The following is an 8739-nucleotide window of genomic DNA, read 5'->3' on the forward strand; positions in this document are numbered from 1 at the left end:
ATTCCATTATATTCTTTTTTTTAAACTCTTACCTTCCATCTTAGAATTAATATGATGTATTGGTTCTAAGGCAGAAGAGGAGTAAGGGCTAAGCAAAGGGAGTTTGATTTGTCCAAAGTCACACAGATATGATGTATCTGAGACTATATTTAAACCCAAGCCCTTCCATCTCCAGACCTGGCTCTAAATCCATTGAATCATCTAGCTGCTCCCTCCATTATATCCTCATTCCATTATTTGTTCAACCACTCCCCAGTTGGTGGGCAGATTCTAAGTTTCCAGTTCTTTGCCATTACAAAAAGAACTTCTATAAATATTTTTATTCTTTTTCTTTGATCTCCTTTGGATATAGTCATAATTGAGTCAAAGAATATGCACAGGTTAGCAACTTTCTAGTCATAGTTTCAAATTATTTTCCAGAAAGGCTAGGCTGATTTACAACTCCACAAACAATATATTAATGTTCCTGTTTTCCCTCAGCCCCTTCAATACATTTGTATCTTTTCATTCATCTCCTATACCACTGCAGCTGGCTTCTTTGATGATGCCATTTTGACCATATGTTGTGGAAAGGAAAACTGAAGCAAGTTTTGGACTTTCTTCCACTCAGGTGGAACAAACAGCAGTTGGAATGTTAGAGAGAAGATATTGACAAGAATGACAGTTGGTGGGGGAGGCGCTTCTGGGTGTGACAGTTGATCTCAAAGACCCTCTCTTTCCTGGCCCTCCGACTGGAAGGAGCCTCTCTCCCTGTCTCTGGATAGAAGTACCTCTATTCCTGGACCTTTCCCAACTGTGTGCTCTACCTGGGTTCCTGTGATTGTATCATCGAACAAAAAGATTTAAGGGGAGTGAGTGGTTTGTACTTAAGGCAGGACTTTAGGGGTGTCAGCTCAAAGAGAAAGGAACAACCAGCTCTGAAAGTCAGAACCTTTTCTTCCTCTTGCTGTCTACTGCTAAGACTTTGAACTTCAGAAAGCTAGCATAGATTAGCATAGACAGGAATAAAAGAAACCCTCCACCAGCCTGGAAGACCTGGCCAAAGCTCAAAAGCTGAGAGAGACTCAAACCCCATCTGGGGAAAAGAATAAAGAAATCCTTATTTCCTCTACCCTGATACCTCCCAATCCAAACTTGTTATTAAAATTCATCTTTATTTAAATAATAAACCACAGTCAGAAAAGAGGACTCTCATTTCAGGGGGACATAGAGGGAGCTGAACCTAAGGACAGCCATTCAACCATAAAAGTTCCTTATTGGCCCCTGCCGGGTGACTTTGGTTTAAGGGAAAGACTTGTCCCTCAGGAGGGTCAATGCTTACCTGCTCTGGGACATCTTCAACATTAATCAATAGAGAAGAAGTCCCCTCAGGCCATTTCTCAGGAGCCCCAATTTTCAAAGATAGTTTCTCAGCAGGGGGTTTTCTTCTCCTTTTACCTCACCGGCAGCCATATTCCCTCTGTCCCTGCAACTCCTCCATTCCCTGCTACAAAACCTTCCTTATCCCCTGTCCCTCTTCAAACCTCAACCATTCTTTTAACTATTACAATAGCTTCTTTGTTAGATTATTCCCAGAAAATGTTGATTTGGATTCTATAATTTGCTCCTTTGATATAGCACACATTCTACCCCTACCCATAAACCTACCAGCCCTTTTGCTACGTTTCTGCCTCAATTTATTCTTCCCTTTTTCTGGTACTTGAGAATCAAACATGTGAAAGCCACCCTGCCTCCCAGTAGAATAAGCAGTTAAGAACTATGTGTTCCAACAGTCATGTTGCTAAAGCCGACACTGTGAAGCAATTTGAGGTTGGTTAGACATCAGAGATGCCAAGGTCATCCACTACATCCCAGACCATTAAATATTTTCTTGACTTTTGTCTTGCCATTGGACTTCAATGATTGGAAGAAAGAACAGGGCTGATGACTTTGTGCAACTCTGCATCATCATCAACTTGGGAGTCAACAAAGTCAAATAACTCAGGATCCACTCCAGGGTATGAGGAGACAGTGCTTTCATGATGCTAACTGCAACCACTTACTACTTTTCTTTTATAGATCTATGGACAGGTAAAGTGTGTCCATAGTGGATCCTAATTTGTCGCATGTTATATCCTGTTCAGATTTTGAATGGACTGGAACTGATTCTAGTCAGTGCTAACATTTCAGTAAGAGTTAGTTGGTCTGGACATACCAGAGTCATGATATCTACTTTTTTGTTCATACACAGCCTCCTTGGGAAACTTCGTGCTGAAGATAGGATATTGATGGGTAATCTTTAGCCCTAAGTTCTGGCCATTTCGTAGTCTATAAAAGGCATTTCCATATATAATATATATATATATATATATATATATATATATATATATATATATATATATATATATATACCTGATACAATGATTAGAATGTGATAATTCGAGATCCCCTGTCTAAGACTACACTGCATTACCACTCCCTTCTCAATATTCACTATCATATTTGTGTGGGATACTATAACTTGAGATGGGGTGAAACCATGAACAATTGATGATAAGATAGATCATGCTTAATGTTTTGGGAGTCCAGTGCAATTTCTCTCTGGCCCTAATCTAGGTTTCTCAATTGTAGTTCAGTAGATTTTAGCCTCTAGAGAACTGACATTGCATTTCATTCCCCTAACATTTTACATACATATAATCATACAATAAAAAATTGTAATAGAAGGTAGATCTGTTTCTCTTATTAAATTTTGATAATAAGGTTCTTGTACTGCAGATAGCCATAGTTAAATCCAACCTTCACACTGTTTTCCTACTTAGTCTACTTATTGTCTCTTGAATCAAATATAAACTCTTCTGTTTAGCTTTTAAAGTTCTTTATGACCTGGCGCCAGCTTATCTTTCCAACTTCATTGTATGTTACTTCTCTTCCTGTACACTGTGATATAACCAAACTGGCTTTCTCTCTGTTCCTCACATTCAATTGCCTTGGCATCTCCATGCCTTTGAACTGGCTGTCCCTCATGCTTTGAAAGCACTCCCTCCTCACTGTACCTCACAGAATTCTTCTCTTTCATCAAGATATAGCTCAAGCTCAAGGAGCTCACTTTTTTCCTTAAGCCTTCCCTGATCTCCTCAACTGATAGTACCCTCCCACTCCCTCTCAAATTTTTGTTTTTGTTGTTGTTCAGTCATTTCACTTATGTCTGACCCTTCATGACCCCATCTGGGGTTTTCTTGGCAAAGAACTGGATTGTTTTGCCATTTCCTTCTCCAGCTCATTTTATAGATGAGGAAACTAAGGCAAACAAGGTGAAGTGACTTACCCTGGGTCAAACAGCTAAGCTAATAAGTGTCTGAGGTTGGATCTGAACTCAGGTCTTCTTGACTCCAGGCCTAGCACTCTATTATTTATTTTATATGTAATTGTAAAACTTACTCAGAACTCACTTTTTCAGAGTAAGGATGGCCATATCTACCCTTCTGAGTGGTATCCCTGAGAGGCTGAGTGTCTTTCTCTAAAGCTTTCAGCTCTGGTCCTGATTATGGTACAGTTCTTCCCTGTCTCCTCTCACTCTCTATTGATAGCTGCCAGTGATCAACTTTCTTGTTTTCCTTAGCAATTAATATCAATTGGCTTATATAATAAAAGACTATTTACTCTGAAGTTATAGTAAGAATAGAAGCATAAATATAACCTTTTCCCATTCCCAACACCTAAGGAGCCACTTTCCTGTCTTATCACCTCAGTCCTTGGGGACAATGGGTTTAGACTTAACAGTTTCTACATATCAGTGGTTCTATCAAGTTCATGTCCAATGCAGCATGACTGCTGGAGGAGTCTGAGTCTTGGCTACTGATAAGCTGTATCCCTAAGGTAATTTCTCAGAGGCTTGATATTGGACTAGATGGCCACAAAACCCTGTACAGACTTAATTCCGGATGGCTCACTTTCCTGACTCACTTTCCTGTTCAAAATTCACAGGTTTACCAGAAGAATTGCACGTGGCTACAGGAGGGGAATTGAGTAAGGGCAGGGAAAGAACATGAATCTTGTAACCATGGAAAAATATTCTAAATTAATTAATTAAATAAAAATAAAAATAAAAAACTCACAGGTTTAGAGTCATCTTCAATTTCCTTCACTCCAAAACAGGAAGAGCAAATAAAACAGTAATGGAACCAATAAGAGGGCCATGCACTCATGCACAGACCACACTGTGGCAATCCAGGTGAGGAGATAAAGTCCTAGGACCCATCTCCCCATTGAGAGCTCCCTCTTGAATTTTTACTTCAATGTACGTGCAATATTTTAAGGAAAAGTATGTTTTTCCCTAAAAGTCAAACCAGCAGGCAGGCACTATCTTACTAGTGAGTTCCTTTTAAATACAATCCAGTTCTGAATCTGAAACCCACAAAAAAAGGCTCTTGACCAGAGTCAGTTGCAGAAAGTATTCCAAAACTATGCCCAAAGGGCGATAAAAGACTGTCTGCCCTTTGATCCAGCCATAGCACTGCTGGGTTTGTACCCCAAAGAGATAATAAGGAAAAAGACTTGTACAAGAATATTCATAGCTGCGCTCTTTATGGTGGCCAAAAATTGGAAAATGAGGGGATGCCCTTTAATTGGGGAATGGCTGAACAAATTGTGGTATATGTTGGTGATGGAATACTATTGTGCTAAAAGGAATAATAAAGTGGAGGAATTCCATGGAGACTGGAACAACCTCCAGGAAGTGATGCAGAGCCAGAGGAGCAGAACCAGGAAAACATTGTACACAGAGACTGATACAGTGTGGTACAATCTAACATAATGGACTTCTCCATTAGTGGCAATGCAATGTCCCTGAACAATCTGCAGGGATTTAGGAGAAAAACACTATCCACAAGCAGAGGACAAACTGTAGGAGTAAAAACACGAAGGAAAAGCAACTGCTTGACTACAGGGGTTGAGGGGACATATCTGAGATGAGACTCTAAATGAACACTCCAATGCAAATACCAACAACATGGAAGTGGGTTTGAATCAAGAACACATGTGATACCCAGTGGAATCATGCGTCGGCTATGGGAGAGGTGTGGGGGGGGGGGGAGAGGAAAAGAAAATGATCTTTGTTTCCAATGAATAATGTTTGGAAATGATCAAATTAAAAAATAAAAAAAATTTTAAATTTAAAAAAAATTAAAAAAAGGAAGTATTCCAAAGTCCATATTGGGCTTTTCAAGAGTCAAGCACACTGCTCATGCTCATAAGAATTTGGCTCATTGTCTGAACCCTGTTACCTAGCTATACAGAAATTTCTTGCTTTACATGAATTTGCAGCATGCAAATTTGACTTTCCATAAAGAATTCTGAAAGAAGTCTACTTTCCCAAAAAACCACCTATATTAACTTTACTGTATGGTGTTCTCTCTCTCCATTTCTGTCTCTCAACTTCACACTCTGCCTAATCTCTCACCCTCTGGACAACAATCAATCCCACCCCCAAACCCCTTCCAAATGAAAGCAGAACATAAGCTCAAATAGGGGTTTGATTTGAGACCTCAGGTGCCAAGAGAAGAGACCTTTACCCTGCTTGGTCCACAGGTCCTTGTGTCTGGCATGCTATAACTTTGCTCAGGTACTCTGAGTAAGCCCCACCTATCATCCATCCTTTCCTTTCTCTTCTGTCTGTGTCCATTTTTGGCTACCACATGCCTTCTCTGCCCTTTACTTCTCTGTCCCCAGCCCCCTTGCCTCCCTGAGCCTTATGTTGGCCTCTTCCCTCCAATGGATTTGGCCCCTTTCCTGCCTCTCTCCTCTCCCTTTCCCATGCCTTTGGGCAAATTCAAATTATATAAAAATTACTTTATGTAGGTTTGGATTTAAGTTTAACCATGTGGAAACAGGGTTCAAGATCATCTGTCAGATCTCTGTAGATTTGGTTTCCTGGCCCTGTTTCTTCTCCTCTTTGTATGTCTTTTTTTCATTCTCCCTAACTTTTATTTATTTAAAATATTTTTCCATGGTTACATGATTAATTTTCTCTCCCTCCTCCCTCTGGGAGCTGGCAAGTAATTCCATTGGGTTATGCATGTATTATCTCTTTGTATTAGTCTCTCTCATCTCCTTCCCTCTCCTTTGTACAAAGAAAAAGATGGAGAAAAAGAAGTCATCTAGTCTGTAACTGAAGGAGTCTGTTCCTACTCTTCTGCTCCTCTTCTCTTTGCCAAACCCCAAATTCTGGATCTTACACATGCTTTCTTTTCAATTAGCCCTTTATAATCTACCTTTCAAAGTTGAAATTTGATTTATTTGTGACTTCCCTCCCTAATTCTATTCTTCTTAAACTCCTCTGTCCCTATTTATACCTATGTATATGTGTGTGTGTGTGTGTGTGTGTGTGTGTGAGAGAGAGAGAGAGAGAGAGAGAGAGAGAGAGAGAGAGAGGGAGAGAGAGAGAGAGAGAGAAGGTCTATAGTACAGAAGAACATTGAAGATAAAGATTAGTAGTCATCTGCATAAAGACTGTAGGTAAAGGGATAGAAGTTCCTAAAGAGGCAACTAGGTATACCGTACAGTAGATAGAGAGCCAGGCTTGGAGATGAGATGGGAGATTCTGGATTCAAATTTGGTCTCAGACACTTCCTAGCTATATGATGCTGGGACAAGTTACTTAACCCCCATTGCCCAGCCCTTACCACTCATATACCTCAGAAACAATACACAGTATTGATTCTAAGATTGAAGGTAAGGATTAAAACAAACAAACAAAAACCAATGGTAACCTCATAGAATGGAAAATTACTTGTGCTGTCATTTCCAACTACTATAGAGCTAGACATAACTTCTTAAAGAGAAAGTAATTCAGAGGGGTGGTGTTTATTTGGAATTTATTGTTGCATCAAAACAAAATGTACTATAAAAAAAACCCTAGAGATAAGGAACACTAGGAGGAGGGGGGAAGCAATAAATTGGAAAAATACAAGCAGGGTGAAGAAGGCCTGGAAAATCTGGGTGGCACTCATAGAAGTCTGACCTGAGTCCCACCCTGTGGTTCTCAAAGGAATTTGGTGATGTAATAACACAGGGTGTCTCTTTAAGAGCCAGAGATCATCCTCTGGTTTTCTCCATCCCTTTGACCTAATCTAAATCCACAAGAATCAACCATCAAGATTTTTTATCTAATTTTATCTATCTTTTTTCTTCTCCTGGAAATTTTTTGCAAACCACTGCTCCTACTTAGATGAATCACCAATCATGATTCATTTAACAAGTATTTCACACTGTGCTAGGCACTGTGGGAGATTCAAAGAAGTATAAGACATAATCACTGATCTCCAGGAGTTGAGTTTTGATATATACTCATAATTACTCCCCAAGACAGTAAATCTATTCATTTAATAAACATTCATTAAGTGCCTACTACTGTGCTAAGAGCTCTGAAGGATAGAAAGATGAATGATAGGTCTTTGTCTTCAAGGAGTTTTGATCTAATAAGTGAAAAAACCAATAACTACAATAAAATAATGTAAAAGTAAAATGCGATAATCCATGAGTTCACATAAGGGAGAAATCATTTAGGGGAGAACAACAAAGAAAAGTTTCTTTGTTACCATTTGAGCTAAGTCTTAAAAGATGGATAAAGATTTTGACAGGTAAAAATAGGGAAATGAAGTCAATAAATTGGTTAAGACTATGGAGAACTTTTCATGCTTTCCTAAGAAGTTAGGACTTCATTCCACAGGCAATAGAGGACTTTTGAAAATTTTGAGTATAGGTCAGAGCTCCACTTTATTAATCAACCAATAAGAATTTATTAATCACCTCCTTTGTGCCAGGCACTATATACTAAGTACTAGGGATAAAAAGAAGCAAAACAGTACTTGCCCTCAAGGAATTCACAGTCTAAAATGGAGAGAAAAATAAACAAACATATGCAAACAAACCATATATATAGGAAAGCCCTAGAATTAAGAGGAGTTGGGAAAGGTTTCCTGTAGAAGGTGGGATTTTAGTTGGGACTTAAAGGAAGTCAGAGAAGGCAATAGATAGAGATAAGGAGGGAGCACAAACCAAGTATCTGGAACAGCCAGGGAAAATGTCTGTATCAAAAGACTAAGTGTTTTATTCAGGGAACATCCAGGAGGCCAGTGTCATTGGATAAAAGAGTATGTGCTAGGGAATAAAGTGTAAGAAGACTGGAAACCTGGGAGAGAATTGGGTTATGAAGCACTTTGCTTGCCAAGCAGAGGAATTTGTATTTGATGTTGAAAGTAATAGAGAACCACTAGAGTTTATTGAGTAAGGGTGGATAACATGGTCAGGCCTGAGCTTTAGGCGCTGAATTGAGGATGAAATGAATTAGTGGGAGACTTGAGGCAGGAAGATTTACCAGCAGGTTATTTCAATAGTCCAGGCATAAGGTGGCAAGGGCAGATACTAGTTGGTGTCAGAGGAGAGAGAAAGGGATGTATTAGAGACTTGGAAAGGTGAAACCTAGAGGTCTTGGCAACAGTTTGGATATGGGGAGTGAGAGACAATGAAGAATTTGGGATGACTCCTCTGTTGTAAGCCTGAGGGTCTTGGGAAGAATGGTGTTGCTCTCTATAGTAACAGGAAAGGAAAGAGGTAGGAAGGTTGGAGGGGGAAAAGATAATGGATCTAATGGATAATAGGGTTTAAGATGTCTACTGGACATCTAATTGGAGATATCTGACAAGCAATTAAAATCAAGATTGGAGGCCTGCTAAGAGATTGGGACAGGCTAGGTAGATT

Source organism: Monodelphis domestica, chromosome 2, assembly GCF_027887165.1.
Source record: "Monodelphis domestica isolate mMonDom1 chromosome 2, mMonDom1.pri, whole genome shotgun sequence".
Classification (NCBI taxonomy): Eukaryota; Metazoa; Chordata; class Mammalia; order Didelphimorphia; family Didelphidae; genus Monodelphis; species Monodelphis domestica.